This window comes from Pongo abelii, chromosome 2, assembly GCF_028885655.2.
Source record: "Pongo abelii isolate AG06213 chromosome 2, NHGRI_mPonAbe1-v2.0_pri, whole genome shotgun sequence".
Lineage (NCBI taxonomy): Eukaryota > Metazoa > Chordata > Mammalia > Primates > Hominidae > Pongo > Pongo abelii.
This window is the reverse complement of record NC_085928.1, coordinates 95441214-95457534: the sequence shown is the minus strand read 5'-3', so window position 1 is coordinate 95457534 and position 16321 is coordinate 95441214. Positions and strand designations below refer to the sequence as shown.

Genomic DNA, 16321 nt, shown 5'->3' with positions numbered 1-16321 from the left:
TCTCTGATGGTTGTTTGCAATTCTGTGGGGTCAGTGGTTATCATTTCTGCTCAAGTTTATTTGATTCATTTGTCTTTTCATCTTTATTACTCTAGCTAGTGGTCTATCTACTTTATTACTTTTTTTCAAGAAACCAGCTCCTGGACTCATGGATTTTTTTTTTTTTTTAGTGGTGCTTTTATTACTATTATTATACTTTAAGTTTTAGGGTACATGTGCACCATGTGCAGGTTAGTTACACATGTATACATGTGCCATGCTGGTGTGCTGCACCCATTAACTCGTCATTTAGCATTAGGTATATCTCCTAATGCCATCCCTCCCCCCTCCCCCCACCCCACAACAGTCCCCAGAGTGTGATGTTCCCCTTCCTGTGTCCATGGTATTTTGTGTCTCTATCTCCTTCATTTCAGCTCTGATCTTGGTTATTTCTTGTCTCCTGCTAGCTTTGGGGTTTGTTTGCTCTTGTTTCTCTAGTTCGTTTCATTGTGATTTAGCTTGTTAACTTGTGATCTTTCTAGCTTTTTGATGTGGGCATTTAGTGTTATAAATTTCCCTCTTAACAGTGCTTTAGCTGCATCCCAGAAATTCTGCCACATTGTCTCTTTGTTCTCATTAGTTTCAAAAAACTTCTTGATTTCTGCCTTAATCCCATTATTTACCCAAGAGTAACTCAGGAGCCTGGTTGTTCAGTTTCCAAGTACTTGTGTAGTTTTGAGTGAATTTCTTAATTTTGAGTTCTAATTTGGTTGTGCTGTTGTCTGAGGGACTGTTTGTTACGATTTCAATTCTTTTGCATTTGCTGAGGAGTGTTTTACTTCTGATTTATGTGATCAATTTTAGAGTGAGTGTCATGTGGGGATGAGAAGAATGTATATTCTGTTGTTTTTGGGTGGAGAGTTCTGTATATATCTATCAGGTCCACTTGATCCAGAGCTGGGTTCAGGTCCTAAATATCTTTGTGAATTTTTTGCTTTGATGATCTGTCTAATATTGTCAGCAGGGTGTTAAAGTCTCCCATTATTATTGTATGGGAGTCTAAGTCTCTTTGAAAGTCTCTAAGGACCTGCTTTATGAATCTGCATGCTCCTGTATTGGGTGCATATATATTTAGGATAGTTAGCACTTCTTGAATTGAACCCTTTACCACTACATAATGCCCTTCTTTGTCTTTTTTGATATTTGTTGGTTTCAAGTCTGTTTTGTCAGAAACTAGGATTGCAACCCCTGCTTTTTTCTGTTTTCCATTTGCTTGGTAAATTTTCCTCCATTCCTTTATTTTAAGCCTATGTGTGTGTCTTTGCATATGAGATGGGTCTCTTGAAGGCAGCATACCATGAATCTTGGCTCATTATCCAGCTTGCCATTGTGTCTTTTAATTGGGACACTAAGCCCGTTTACATTTAAGGTTAGTATTGTTACGTGGGAATTTGATCCTGTCATCATGATGATAGCTGGTTATTTTGCAGATTTGTTTATGTGGTTGCTTCAGTGTCACTGGGCTGTGTACTTCAGATACACTGTACTTCAGCGTGTTTTTGTAGTGGCTGGTAATGGTATTTCCTTTCCATATTTAGTGCTTCCTTCAGAAGTGCTTGCAAGGCAGGCCTTGTGGTGAATTCCCTCAGCATTTGCTTGTCTGAAAATTATCTTATTTCTTTTCACTTTTGAAGGTTAGTTTGGCCAGATATGAAATTCTGGATTGGGGGAATTCTTTTCTTAAGAATGTTGAATTTGTTCCCCAATCTCTTCTGGCTTGTAGGGTTTCTGCTGGGAGGTCTGCTGCTAGTCTGATGGGCTTCCCTTTGTAGGCGAACTGGCCTTGCCCTCTGGCTGCCCTTAACATTTTCTCTTTCATTTTGACCTTGGAGAATCTGATGATTATGTGCCTTGGCATTGATCGTCTCATGGAGTATCTTATTGGGGTTGTCTGCATTTCCTGAATTTGAATGTTGGCCTGGCTTACTAGGTTGGGGAAGTTCTCCTGGATGCTATCCTGAAGTATGTTTTCCAACTTGGTTCCATCTCCTGATCTCTTTCAGGTACCTCAGTCAGTTTAAGTTCAGTCTCTTTCCATAATCCCCATATTTCTCGGAGGTTTTGTTCATTCCTTTTTTTCCCTCTATTCTTGTCTGCCTTTCTTATTTTGGAAAGATAGTCTTCAAGCTCTGAGATTCTTTCCTCCACTTGGTCTATTCTGTTACTGATACTTTTTTTTTTTGTGAGATAGTGTCTCACTCTGTCACCCAGGCAGTGGTGTGCAGTGGTGTGATCTCATCTCATGGCAACCACTGCCTCCCAGGTTCAAGCGATTCTCCTGCCTTAGCTCCCAAGTAACTGGAACTACGTAAGCGCATCAGCATGCCTGGCTAATTTTTGTATTTTTAGTAGAGACGGTTTCACGTTGGCCAGTCTGGTCTGAAACTCCTGAGCTCAAGTGATCCACATGCTTTGGCCTCCCAAAGTGCTGAGATTATAGGTGTTAGCCACTGTAACTGGCCTGCTATTGATACCTGTGATTGCATTGTGAAGTTCTCATGTTGTGTTTTTCAGCTCCATCAGTTCAGTTATGTTCTTCTTTAAACTGGCTATTTTGGCTATCAGCTCCTGTATTGTTTTATCATGACTCTTAGCTTCTTTGCATTGGGTTACAACATGCTCCTTTAGCTCAGCGAAGTTCGTTATTACGCACCTTCTGAAGCCTCCTTGTCAGTTTAGTCATCTCAGTCTCAGCCCCATTTTGTGCCATTGCTGGAGAGCTGTTGTGTCATGTGGAGGAAACTAGGCACTCTGGCTTTCTGAGTTTTCAGTATTTTTGCATTGATTATTTCTCATTTTTGTGGGTTTATCTACCTTTGATCTTTCAGATTGCTCATCTTTCAGTTGGGTTTTTGTGGGGTCCTTTTTGTTTATGTTATTGTTGTTTTCTCTTTGTTTTTAACAGTCAGGCTATTCTTCCATAGGGCTGCTGTGGTTTTCTGAGGGTCCACTCCAGACCCTAGTTGCCTCAGCTTTTCCCATACCAAGGTATCACCAGTGAAGGCCATGAAACAGCAAAAATGTCAGCCTGTTCCTTCCTCTGGAATCTCCATCCCAGGGGGGTACTGACCTGTTGCCAGCCTGAACTGCACCTGTAGGAGGAGGCTGGAGACCCCTGTTGGGAGGTCTCATCCAGTTAGGAGCAACAGGATCAGGGACTCACTTAGAAAAGCAGTCTGGCTGCTTTCTGGTAGTGCAGCTGGGCTGCGTTATGGGAGACCCTTCCTTGTCCAGACTGTCTGGACTCTCCAGAGCTGGCAGGTTGGAACGGCTGAGTTGCCTAAACCACAGAGATGGTGGCTGCCCCTCCCACTGGGAACTCGGTCCTTCTCAGGCAGACTCAAGCCTGCTGCTGCTGGCTGGCTGGAATTCCAAGCCAGTAGGTCTTAATTTGTGAGACACTGTGGAAGTGGGGCCTGCAGAACATGCTGCTTGGCTCCCTGGATTCAGTTCCCTTCCTAGGGATGGATCTCCCACCTTGCTGAGAATCCTGAGGGTGGAGTATGCAAAACTCCCGGGTCTCTGTGTGTGTCTGAGTGGCTGCTTTGCTGGGACTCCACACAGCTCTGTGTATTGGATCCAATACCCTGGTGGCATGGGCTTATGAGGGGATCTCCTAATCTGCTGGTTGCAAAGATCCATGGGAGGGGTGTGGTTTCCTGGGCAGGACTGCACAATCACTCACCACTTCCCTTGGCTGGGGTGGGGGGACCATTGGCTTCATGCCACTCCCAGATGGGCCATCGCCCCATCCTGCTTTTTTTCCATTCTCTGCGGGTCAAGCTGTTTGCCTAGTCAGTAATGTGAGAACCTGGATATTTCAGTTGAGGGTGCTGAATTCACTTGCCACTTTCACTCCTCTCCATGAGTGCTGCAGACCACAGCTGCTTTTAATCAGCCATCCTGGCCCTCTCTCCCCACAGATAATTCTTTAATTAAAATTTTGCTAAGTACTCTGAAGGAAAAGTTCAAGGTGAAGAAACAGCATAATGGGAGAATCTAATAGCATAAGGTGTCGGGGAAAGTCTTGTGTGATAAAGACACATTTAAGCTGAGTCATAAAAGATAAGTAGAAAGTAGCCAGATAAAATGGGTGGGAGTGATTAGTGAGGTGAAAGGAATAGACCATCGAAGACTGTGAAGGCAGAGGACTGTGGTGCATTCTAGGAACTGAGATAAAGTCCTGCCAAAGGATTGTTAGCCTGGAAGTGAATGATGGGAGAATCCTAGTGATATGTTTAGTACAGCACCTGGTTCAAAGGGGATGCAAAGTAATCCCCTTATGGACAGAAGCCTCTTAATAACAGCCTGGACTAGATTAAATGCAGCTGCCACATCTTCCCTTTTCTTCCTTTGGTTAGTCTTTGTTCAGCTATATCCTGAAAAGTACTCCATACACATTTTATTTGGATATTACAACTTTCTCCCAGATGGCAAATAACAAATCAATCAGATATTAAGGGACCAGGACCTGTCTGCATTGTTCTTTCAGACATGTTCTATCTTCTGGAAGGGACTGTGTATGGAAACATACAGACTGCCTGATTAACATCTAGATAAGGACATAGCTGAATCTAAACTGCTTTTGCTAACAAATATGAAAGCATGTAATGTTGGCTGGAATGGCCAGTTGAGAATGGCTAAATGGCACATGAAAGAGAAGGCTATGAGAAAGCTGACAGCTCATGCAGCATCCAAGCACAACCAGATGGTGGGTTTCTTGATGTCTTTGCTCCCAATATGAGGTAGTGTATTATTGGAATGTTTGAGTGACTTTGTAACCCTGTTCCCCTTTCTTTGGCCATAAAGCCATCATAAAATGATCCATTCTGTAGGTGTTTAATATCTTTGATGAGGATCTTAACTAGCTGTAAGAATTAAGTCATCAATTTTAACACATATGTAAAGCACTTTATTCATTAAAAATCATCATCCCCATTTTATTAGGGGGAATGGCTTGTAGAGAGAGAGATTTATAGACCGGTTTTGGTATACATCTCCTTCTAATTAATATAGTTTAAATAATGACTAATTTTGTAATAGTTTGCTGGTCTCAGACTCATCTACATTCATCTTATTTATTTGGTAATAGCCTGCAGTGCCTAGCACAGTGCTTTAGTTATATGGAATTTCACCTCTCTGAAACACCAGTGAGGGCCAAATATAAAACACAAAGTTCTCTGCCAAAATATTGCCATAAAGTGTGTTCATTTTTTGTTCATTCACTCATTCATTTGCCATGTAACTATCAGATTTTCTCTGAGTTTTCTATACAATGCTGGAAAATATTAAGAAGCAGTATATTATAGTGGTTAAGAGCACAGGCTCTGGGGCAAGGCATCCTGGGCTCATATTCTGGCTCCACCACTTATTATCTGTGTGACCTTGGCACAATAACTCTACCTTGTTGTATGTACCCTGCTCTCCTTATCTGTAAATCATGGACACAAAAATAGTACTTACCTCAAAGGGCTATTGTGATGATTAAATGAGGTTTAAGTAATGATTAATGTAAATGAGGTGATAAGAATAGTGCCTGGTATACAGCAAGTGCTATGTGTTTATGTAAATTATTTCATTACAATGGTGAAAAAAGCACTACATCTTACTAAGTGATTTTTTTAATAACAAAAGGTTTTGATGTCTGAAGGGGTAAATAAACCTGAGCTACACTTAAAACTTGGCTATCCTGAATGAATTGTGCCTTTAGAGTTTTTTTTAAAAAATGCTTTATTGAAGAGAAATTCACATTAACAGAAAATTGACCATTTCGAAGTGAACTATTCAATGGCACTTAGTACATTCACAAAGTTGTGCAACTACCACCTCTATCTACTTTCAGACATTTCTATCACTCCAAAATAAAACCCTTATCCATTAAGTAGCTTCTCCCCAATCTCTCAAGTCCCCAGTCCCTGGCAGCCAGAAATCTGTTCTGTCTCTGTGGATTTGCCTATTCTGGATATTTCATAAAAGTGGAATCATACATTATGTGACCTTTTTTTGTCTGACTTCTTTCATTGAGCATGTTTTGGAGGTTCCTCCACATTGTAGCATGTGTCAGTACTGCATTCCTTCTTATGGCTGAATGCCATTCCATTGCAATACATACAAATGGCTGAGTGCTATTCCACTGTAATACATACATCATTTTTTAATCCATTAATTTGTTGATAAACACTTGGGCTGTTTTCACATTTTGGCTAATGTGAATTGTGCTGCTATGATCATGTATGTACATGTACTTGTTTGAATACCTGTTTTCCATTCTTTTGGGTATATACCTAGGAATGGAAATGTAGGGTTATATGGTAATTCTACATTTCGCTTTCTGAGGAACTGCCACACTGTTTCCCCACAGCGGGTGAACCATTTTATGTTCCTACCAGTAATGTACAGGGGTTCCAATTTCTCTACATCCTTGCCAACCCTTATTCCCATCCTAGTGGGTATTAAGTGGTACCTCATTGTGATTTTAACTTGCATTTCCCTAATGGCTAATGATATTGAACATTTTTTCATGTGTTTGTCTACCATTTGGGTATCTTATGTGAAGAAATGTCTATTCAAGTCCTTTGATTATTTTTAAATTGAGTTGTTTGTCTTTTTGTTGTTGAGTTTTAAGAGTTCTTTATACAGTCATCCCTTGGTATCCACAAGGGATTGGTTCCTAGGACTCTACACAGATACCAAAATCTGCAGATGCTCAAGTCTCTTATGTAAAACAGCATAGTATTTACATATAATCTGTGCACATCTTCCAGTATACCTTAAATCATCTCTATATTACCTACAATACCTAATACAATGAAAATGCTAGGAAATAGTTATACATACTGTTTATTTGTATTACTTTTATTGTTATATTGTTTTTATTTTTTTTCCCTGAATATTTTTCATCTGCACTTGGTTGAAAATCTGTGAATGGGGAACCTGCAGATATGGAGGGTGGGCTGACTATATTCTGGGTACTAGAATATACTAGAATGTTTTCTCTCTATATATTCATATATAAACCAGGATACATATCGTATCAGATATATGATTTGCAAATATTTTCTCACATGCTGTAGGTTGTCTCTTCACTTTCTTGATGGTGTTCTTTGATACACAAAAGTTTTACATTTTGATGAAGTCCAATTTATCTATTTTTAAAAACTTTGTTGCTGTGCTTTTGGTATAATATCTAATACTATTGACAATGCAAGGTCATGAAGATTTACCTTTTTTTCCCTAAGAGTTTTATAGTTTCAGCTCTTATATTTACATCATGGAAACATTTTTAGTTAATTTTTGTATATGATATGTGGTAGGAGTCCACCTCATTTTTTTGCATGTGGATATACAGAATCATCTGTTGAAGAGACTATTCTCCCTCTATTAAATGGTCTTATAGCCCTTTTTGAAATCAAATGTATGGTTTGTGTATTAGTTCCTTCTCAGGCTGCTATGAGGAAATATCCAAGACTGGGTAATTTATAAAGGAAAGAGGTTTAATTGACTCACAGTTCTGCATGGCTGACAAGGCCTCAGGAAACTTACAATCATGGTGGAAGGGGAAGCAAAAATGTCCTTCTTCATAAAGCAGCAGGAGAGAGAAGTGCTGAGCAAAGAGGGGAAAGCCTCTTATAAAACAATCAGATCTCACGAGAGCTCACTATCACAAGAACAGCATGAGGGTAACTGCAGCCATGATTCAATTACCTCTCACCGGGTCTCTCCCACCACAACACATGGGGATTATGAGAACTGCAATTCAAGATGAGATATGGGTGGGGACACAGCCAAACCATATCAGTTTGTTTCTCGACCCAATTCTATTCAGTTGGTCTATATGTCAATCCTTATTCCAAAGCCAAATTGTTTTGGTTACTGTAGCTTCGCAGTAAGTTTTGAAATGGGAAGTGTGAATCCTTCAACTTTGATCTTCATTTTCAAGACTGTTTTGGCTATTTGGGTCCCCTTGCTATTCCACAGGAATTTCAGATCAACTTTTCCATTTCTGCAAAAAAGACCATTGGAATTTTTGGAGAAATTACATTGAATCTGTATCTTAACAATATTAAGTCTTCTAATCCATGCATGTGAGATGTCTTTCCACTTATTTAGGTCTTCTTTAATTTCTTGCAGGAATGTTTTGTAGTTTTCAGTGTACTTTCTCCTTCTTCATTACATTTATTCCTAGGTAGTTAACTATTTTGGATGCTATTATAAATGGAATTGTTATTTTTAGAGTTTCTGAGAGATGAGGTTCTATTATAAATAATATTTTATAAATGTTTAATTTTAAAATATAATAGATATTTGAATCAGAATAATTGTGAGTCTTGATATACAGATATTCATGACCCATTTTTGTGGGTTCTACTATTGGCTGCTGGGCACCTCTGCTATACTAAGACCATACCCCCTATCTTGTCCTGAGGTGATTTGCTAGGAAAGGGCACTTTGAGTTCATCTCCACTACAGGAAGGTATAGGAATAGAGCCTTAAACTAATGAGATTTGGGTATGATGTGCATTCACCTGATTTGGAGATGAAAATAGAGGTGAGGAAACACACAACATAAGAATACCAAATATTATTACAACTAATAATAAATACTAAAACCACAAAATCATTCTGATTATTGGTGGAGGTAAACTTGTGCACTGTTGAGGTCTTGAATTCCATCTTGTGTGACTGCAGCACAAAACGCCTCACTTCCATGGGGCTTCTTTTCCTTATTTGTCTAGTTAAGACATTGGATTAGAGCATCTCTAAGGCCCCTCCCTGTTCAGTGAGTCTATTAAGGCTAGATGTCAGTGTTTCTAGATTCTCCGTGGCTTTTGAAGGAATAAATTTTCTTCACATTGCTTGACACTCTATAAAGGTTTATTGAACAGAGACAGTGAATGGATGAATAGTTAAATAAATAGTCAATCTTTAATTCATTAATTAATCAAACATTTATGATAAGTTACCAGTGCCAGGTCATTTTCTAGAGACAAAAACATGAAAACACAGGGTCTATGCCTTCCAGGGGCTCTTAGTCTAAAATCATATCTTAATTTTTCTTTTCTCACATTTCTGAACACAGAATACACAGAACACAGAGCACAGAATATTTGAGAAAGAGACCTGAACTGGGGAGTAAGGAGACCTGTATCATCATCACTGGTGTAGCATATCTTGCTTCATGGATCATCACTCGATCTTCTCTCTTCTCATTTCTCTCCTGTGTCTTCCTTTTACTTAACAATCTACACAGATATTATCATTGTTTGTTCTACTCCCCTTGTTTTTCTCCTCTTTCTCTTATCTATCTAAATATGCATTCTGGTTTTTATCTTAAACACAGAATGATAAGAGTTAATCAATAATTCAGTCATAGAAATGCCTAAAAATGCCAGCTCATGTCTCCTCAGAAGCCATAAAAGTAATAAAGTAAATTGAATCAGTATGCTTTACTACTTGTCCAGCAAAAGTCATTCCTCTGGAAAAGTGAAAACTGATTAATTGCTTGATGCAAGGTTCCAAAAAATTCACTTTCTATTATATCCCACTGTGTAAAGAGAGAATAGAAAGGAATCAGGCAAAATCTCCTAGCTTGGGTGAGTTTAAGAAGTTCTAGACTGAAATGATAGCAGTTTAAATAATCCAAGGACAATAAGTACTGAGCTCAAGTAAGCACTTAATACAACATTTTTAAATCAAATCCCAGTGTGGAATTTAAGAAATAGGTTAAAAAGTTTCCTATGAAAAAGTTCTCAACACAGACTAATCAGTCTTTGCAGAATAAAGACAAAAGATATCTGTTACTTATTACAATATAGATACCCTCAACACAGCCAGTCACCAAATCTTGGCATTCTTACTCCATGGCATCTCTTGTATCTTTCCCTTTTAAATTTGTCTCTCTTCTACCAGCACATGAGAAGCAGTAAACTGAAAGAATTAGGAATATAAGCTCTGGAACCCTACTGCAAGGTTCAAGTCCTGGCTGTACTACTGAAGAATTGTGTGACATTGTGCACCTTACTAGACCTCTCCATGCCTCAGTTTTCCTACATATAAAATGGGGATAACGGCAACAGCCATCTCACAGAGTTGTTATGAACACTAAATAAGTTCATATCTATAAGTGTTTAGAACTCTGCCTAGGTCACATCAAGAAGTAATGCTGTAATCATCACCACAATCATCATCACCATCCCCACTACCATCATTATTATCACAATCATTGCATCACTTCTACTGCCCACCTCCTTGACCAAGGACACTCAATTTGTCCTATACTATGTTATCCTTTGTCCTTTTATGTGTAATTGTCTTCATAATGAACTCTTGTATTAACTTTTCTAATGTCTATAATTACACATAGAACTCACAGGACAGGAACTGAGCTCTACATCTTTATGTCATCCCAAATATGCAGCCTAGTGTTGCAATATTGTATTATACCTTCTACCCTGCTACCATACTGAACTTGTTCCTTGAGCATATGAGATCCTTTCATGATGCCACGGCTTTATACATATATGCCCTTTCCTCTGCCTGAAATGCTTTTTCTACTCATTGTCCTATTTTCATTGTTTGGAAAATAATTATTAATACTTTTCCTTCAAGGTGCAGTATAGGGCTAGGTACAGTGGCTCACACCTGTAATCCCAGCACTTTGGGAGGCCAAGGCGGGATCACTTGAGTCTAGGAGTTCAAGACCAGCCTAGGGAACACAGTGATGCCCTGTCTCTACTCAAAATAGAAAAAAATTAGCTAGGCAGGTGGTACACGCCTGTAGTCCCAGCTCATCAGGAGGCTGAGTCAGGAGGATAGCTTGAGCCCACGGAGGCTGAGGCTGCAGTGAGCCGTGATCACACCACTGCACTACAGCCTGGGCAACAGAGTGAGATCCTCTCAAAAACAAAAACAAAAAACAAGATGCAGTTTGGAAAGGTAACTTCTTAGGTCAGTATCTCCCAAACAGTGGCTATGGACAGATACTGATCCAGGAAGTCATTTTCACTAGTCTATGGTGAAAATGTCAGCCTCCATTCCTAAATTAAGACCTTCCTACTTTGTGCCTCGTGTGTGTGTGTGTGTGTGTGTGTGTATGTGTATGTATGTGTGTGTGTCTGTGTATGTATGTGTGTGTGTGTGTGTAAATGTCCTTTCATTTAATGAAACAATCGGAATAACTGTAGTTTTTCTTGTTTGTGTGTTTTAATCTTCTGATTTGACAAATTCATATGTTGGCAACCTATGGTAGTCAAGTTTTTCTTAACCTGACAGGTCTGTGAAATCCAAGTGCCTCACCAAATGGCTCTCTCAAGTAAGGGGCAAGTGCTCCAGACTCTCCTCTTACTGCTAAGTAAGCTCATTAGTGAAGTTACCATTGGGATTTAACACACTATTACATGTAAGGTTTCTTGCCAGACCCTAAGCAGGGAAGCAGGGGCTGCATCATCCCAGTATCTGGTGAACAGAAGACAGATAAATGTTTAACATCTGCACACTGCATTATCATTTATGCCCATCTATTTTTGTATTTGATTGGATCTCTACAATAACCTTATAGCAATCAATGAGAAAGCATAGCTCAGAGATGTTCAGAACTCATACAAACCCACAAAGTTGGTGCAGGATCACAGCAATGGACTGTGTGGGAACATTACGCCATGTCTTAGGCGCTACAATACCAACTTAACTTTTCTAAGATGTACTTGGTTTACACACTTTGTGTTTGCACTGGAAATATGACAATAGCATTTTACCTAATCAAGGAATAAGTATTATCCTCATTTTACTGATGAGGAAGCTGAAGCATAAAGATAGGATGCATACAAGGTGAAAGTACTGGCAGCTAAGATGAAAGGAATACGGGGTTATACACTACAGCACCTTGAACCACAGTGTGCTTCCCCGTGTCTATTCAGAACATTTCAGGCCATCTGACAGGCTACATTCATAAGGTTTCTTTTCAGGCCTTCCAAATACCTGAAAGAAATCAGACCAATGCTCATTCTTAGACTCCCTTACGGATTATCCATTCATTTTTAATAAAATTAATTTTTAAACAAAATAATACATCTATATTATTTAAAAGCTCCAGTGGTACTATAAAATTCTAAGAAAAAATCACTGTTACCCTTTCACCTAAGGCTGCCCTTCCACCTCCCTCATCCCAAAGTCTTGCAATGCAGAGGCAAGTATTTTCAAGCCTTTCAGTTATATCTTCTACATCTTCTAGTATTTATTTCCATACTTATACATAGTAGCCTTGTACTAACATTTTTTCACTTACCAGTTTTGGATAATATCTCTGACTTCCTATTTTGAAAGAAAGAGGATTCACCATTCTTAAGCCACCACCCCATTTTCCTTCCCTTCTCTCATCCTTCTAATATGATTTTTCATAATTTTTGGATAAATTCTTACTCAGTGTTTTACATTACTAAGATCATACTAAAAAGTTTATACTACACACATATTAGAATGGTGAAATATCCAAAACAGTGGCAACACCAAATGCCAGTGAGAATGTGGAGTAACAGGAACTCGTATTCACTGCTGGAGGAAATGCAATATGGTACAGCCACTTTGGAAGACAGTTTGCAAGTTTCTTACAAAACTAAACATGCTGTTACCATACAGTCCAGCAATCACAATCCTTGGTATATCCAAATGAGTTGAAAAGTGTGTCCATAAAAAAACCCACACAAAAATGTTTATAACAGTTTTATTCATAATTGCAAAAGCCTGGAAGCAATGAAGATGTCTTTCAATAGGTGAATGGATGAATAAACTGTGGTACATGTATACAATGGAATATTATCCAGTGCTAAAAAAAATTGAGCTATGACGGCATGAACAGATATGGAGGAACCTTAAATGCATATTACTAAGTGAAAGAAGCCAATCTGAAAAGGCTACACACTATATACTTTTAACTATGACATTCTGGAGAAGGAAAATTAGGAAGACAATTTAAAAAAATGAGTGGTTGCCAGGGGTTAGGGGAAGAAAGAAAGAAATAGCTGGAGCACAGAAGACCTTTAGGGCAGTGAACCTATTCTGTGTGATACTATAGTACTAGCTAGACACAGGTCTTTACCTATTTGCAAGAACCCAAAGAGTGTATAGTACCAAGAATGAATTCTAATGTAAACTATAGACTTTGGATGATAATGATGTCTCAGTGTAGGTTCATCAATTGTAACATACGTACCATTCTGTTATGCATGTTCACAGTGGGGAAGGCTGCATGTGTGTGGGGACAAGGGACATGATGAAAACTCTATACTGTCCGCTTCATTTTACTATGAGCCTAAAACTGCTAAAAAAATAAAGTCTACTTAAAAAAAAAGTTGTGCACATCTGAGCTACATGATATATTACGATATTTCTTCTCTTGTACGACTTTTTGTTTTCCTTGATGTTGATTATTGCTTTTTGTTGTAGGTTTTCTACACTTCTAACATTAATTCTTTCTAAATCCTCCATTAGCACTACAACACTACCATCAATTTTATTCTTCATGTTCAAACACATCATACTCTAGTTAAAATTAAAGTTTAATTTAATTTTAAGTTCTGGGGTACATGCGCAGGATATGCAGGTTTGTTACACAGGTAAACATGTGCCATAGTGGTTGGTTGCATCTCTCAACTCATCACTTAAGTATTAAGCCCAGCATACATTAGCTATTTTGCCTGAAGTTCTCCCTCCTCTTGTCCCCTGCTCGCCAACAGGCTCCAGTGTATGTTGTTCCCCTCCCTGTATCCATGTGTTTTCATTGCTCAGTTCCCACTTATGAGTGAGAACATGCAGTGTTTGGTTTTCTATTCCTGTGCTAGTTAGCTGAGGATGATGGCTTCCAGCTTCATCCATGTCCCTGCAAAGGACATGATCTCATTCCTTTTATGGCTGCATAGTATTATTCCCTGGTGTATCTGTACCACATTTTCTTTATTCAGTCTATCACTGATGGGCATTTGGGTTGATTCCATGTATTTGCTATTAAGACTTTACTTTTTTGTTGCAGATTCTCTGTTTGCTTTTCTCCTGGATGAAATTTTCTGTTTCTTGAATCCTATATACTTCTTTTTCTTCAACCACTCATTCATTTTTGTGGAGAATATCTTCGAGATATTTTCTGAGAAACGATGTAAATAAATTTTTGAGGCCTTGTATCTTCATTCTGCATCATTTAATTGATGGATCGGATGCATACAGAACTTTAGGTTGATAATAATTTTTCCTTAGACTTTTAAAGGTAGTTTCAAGGTCTTCTATCATCTAACGTTGCTATTAAGAAGTTAGATATCATTCTTATTCCCAATCCTTTGTACATAAATTATATTTTTTTAAATTGTGGAAGCTTAAAGGATCTTCTCTTTATCTTTCCTGTTCTAAAATTTCACAGTGCTGAATGTTTTTCATTAGTTGTTCTGGCATGTGATGACCTATCTCAATCTGAAAATATCTGTCCTTGAATTTTGGGAAATCGTATATTTCTGTTTCTTCTAGTCTCTGTTTCTGGAATCCTTTTACTCTGATGGTGAACTTCCTGGACTAATACCTAATATTGGTAGCATTTCCATCCTATTTTCAGTCTTTTGCACTTATTTCTCTTATTTTTTGGTTTTATATCTTCAGAGGAAGAAAATACCATCTACAGCCTCAAAATATTTCCTAAGTTTTTGATACCCAATGTCCATCATTAACTCAAAATTTATCAGGCACACCAAGAGACAAGACCAAGGGAAAAATAAACAGATAATAGAACTAGGCCTACATATAGATCCAAATATTGGAGTTGTGAGTTAATGCTTTAAAATAAGTTTGATTAATATATTTGAGAAATGTGTTAACAAGATGTAGAACTCCATCTTATGAATGGAAACTATAAAAAAGAATCAAATGCAAATTCTAGAATAAAAAATATAGTAACTGAAATTAAGAATGCTGAAGTATGCATTCATTCTGCTCTGAGATAAATGGCTACATGAATGCCCCAAGAGAAGTACAGAAGAATGCTTCTAGCACCATTATTCATAACAGCTGAAAACAGATAAATAAAATCAGGTATATCCATTCAATAGCATACTACACAGTACTAAAAATCAGAAAATTACTGTTATGTGCCACAACATAAATGAATCTCACAGTGTTTAGTACAAGAATGTATACATGAAATATGTACTATGTGATTCCATTTATATAAATGTAAAAGGTAGGTAATATTAATCTGTTAGAAGTCAGTATAGAGGTTATCTCTTAGGAGAAGGAAGGAAGTGATGATTGGGAGGAGACATAAGCAGGCTTGTAATGCTTGATCTGGGTGGTGGTTACAGAAATGTGTTCACTTTGTGGTAATACCTCTAGTTGTACACTTATGATTTCTGCATGTTTCTATATGTATATAAAATTTATAATATAGTAACACTTATAATACACCTCAATTATATGTTTATTGAAGTAAAACAAAAACACATTATTCTTATTTTATAGATGCAGTATCTTAACTCTGAAAAAAACCATGGATATTCCCTGTCATATCCATTTCCTTCCTGTTAATTTTGATGTCTATCAAGTGCCTGATGCACCCATGTTCAAAAGCTCTCTGATTCAGTTTCTCCAGAGACTAAGTCTCCTGTGGCTTGGTTATATGGAGTTAGAGCAGGAACCTGGGGTCCTCCTATAGCAACCCGTACAGAATTTTGGCCAATCTCCCTGTTTTCAGCCCTCATCCTTAGCCTGCCTTTGCTAGTATGTAAAGCTGCAAATTCTTGAGCCTCTCTGAAACTCCTTGGCAAACTTCTCTATAAGCCTAAAGGTTTCAGTTTTCTTTGCTCTTCTAAGTCATTGCTTAATCTTATAAAATTTATAAATGTCTCTTGTCCATTATTGTCTCCCCTCCCATATTCTTTAATCTGGTGGATTTATGCCTTTTTTATTCCTATATTGTAATTTCAGTGGAGCTTGAGGAAGGATCAGAGATTGAAACATGCATTTACTTTGCTATGTTTGATCCACTTTTTTCTTTACATTTAATTTAAAATATTAATCAGGTTATGATTCACCTCCTATGATCTGATGTACACTGCACAAATATTTCTATAAATTTTGAGGCTTCTTATTAGCTGGGTGCCATTTAAAAAAATGAAATCTTTCACTTTCTTGTATAGTCTGTAAGTGGGTACATAAGATGAGCAGCCACACTGTGGTGTGTGATCTCTTTGGAGAGCTGTTAATACACTGCTGTGCTTTATTATCAAATGAAATTTATAGGCACAGTGCC

At 38.0% G+C, this 16321-nt stretch overlaps 1 protein-coding gene across 19 annotated transcripts in view; it reads right to left on the bottom strand.

The window, feature by feature from the left end:
• Nucleotides 1-16321, bottom strand: part of CFAP20DC (CFAP20 domain containing) — a 355007-nt gene that overhangs the window by 199110 nt on the left and 139576 nt on the right. The gene's annotated exons all lie outside the window — the stretch shown is intronic.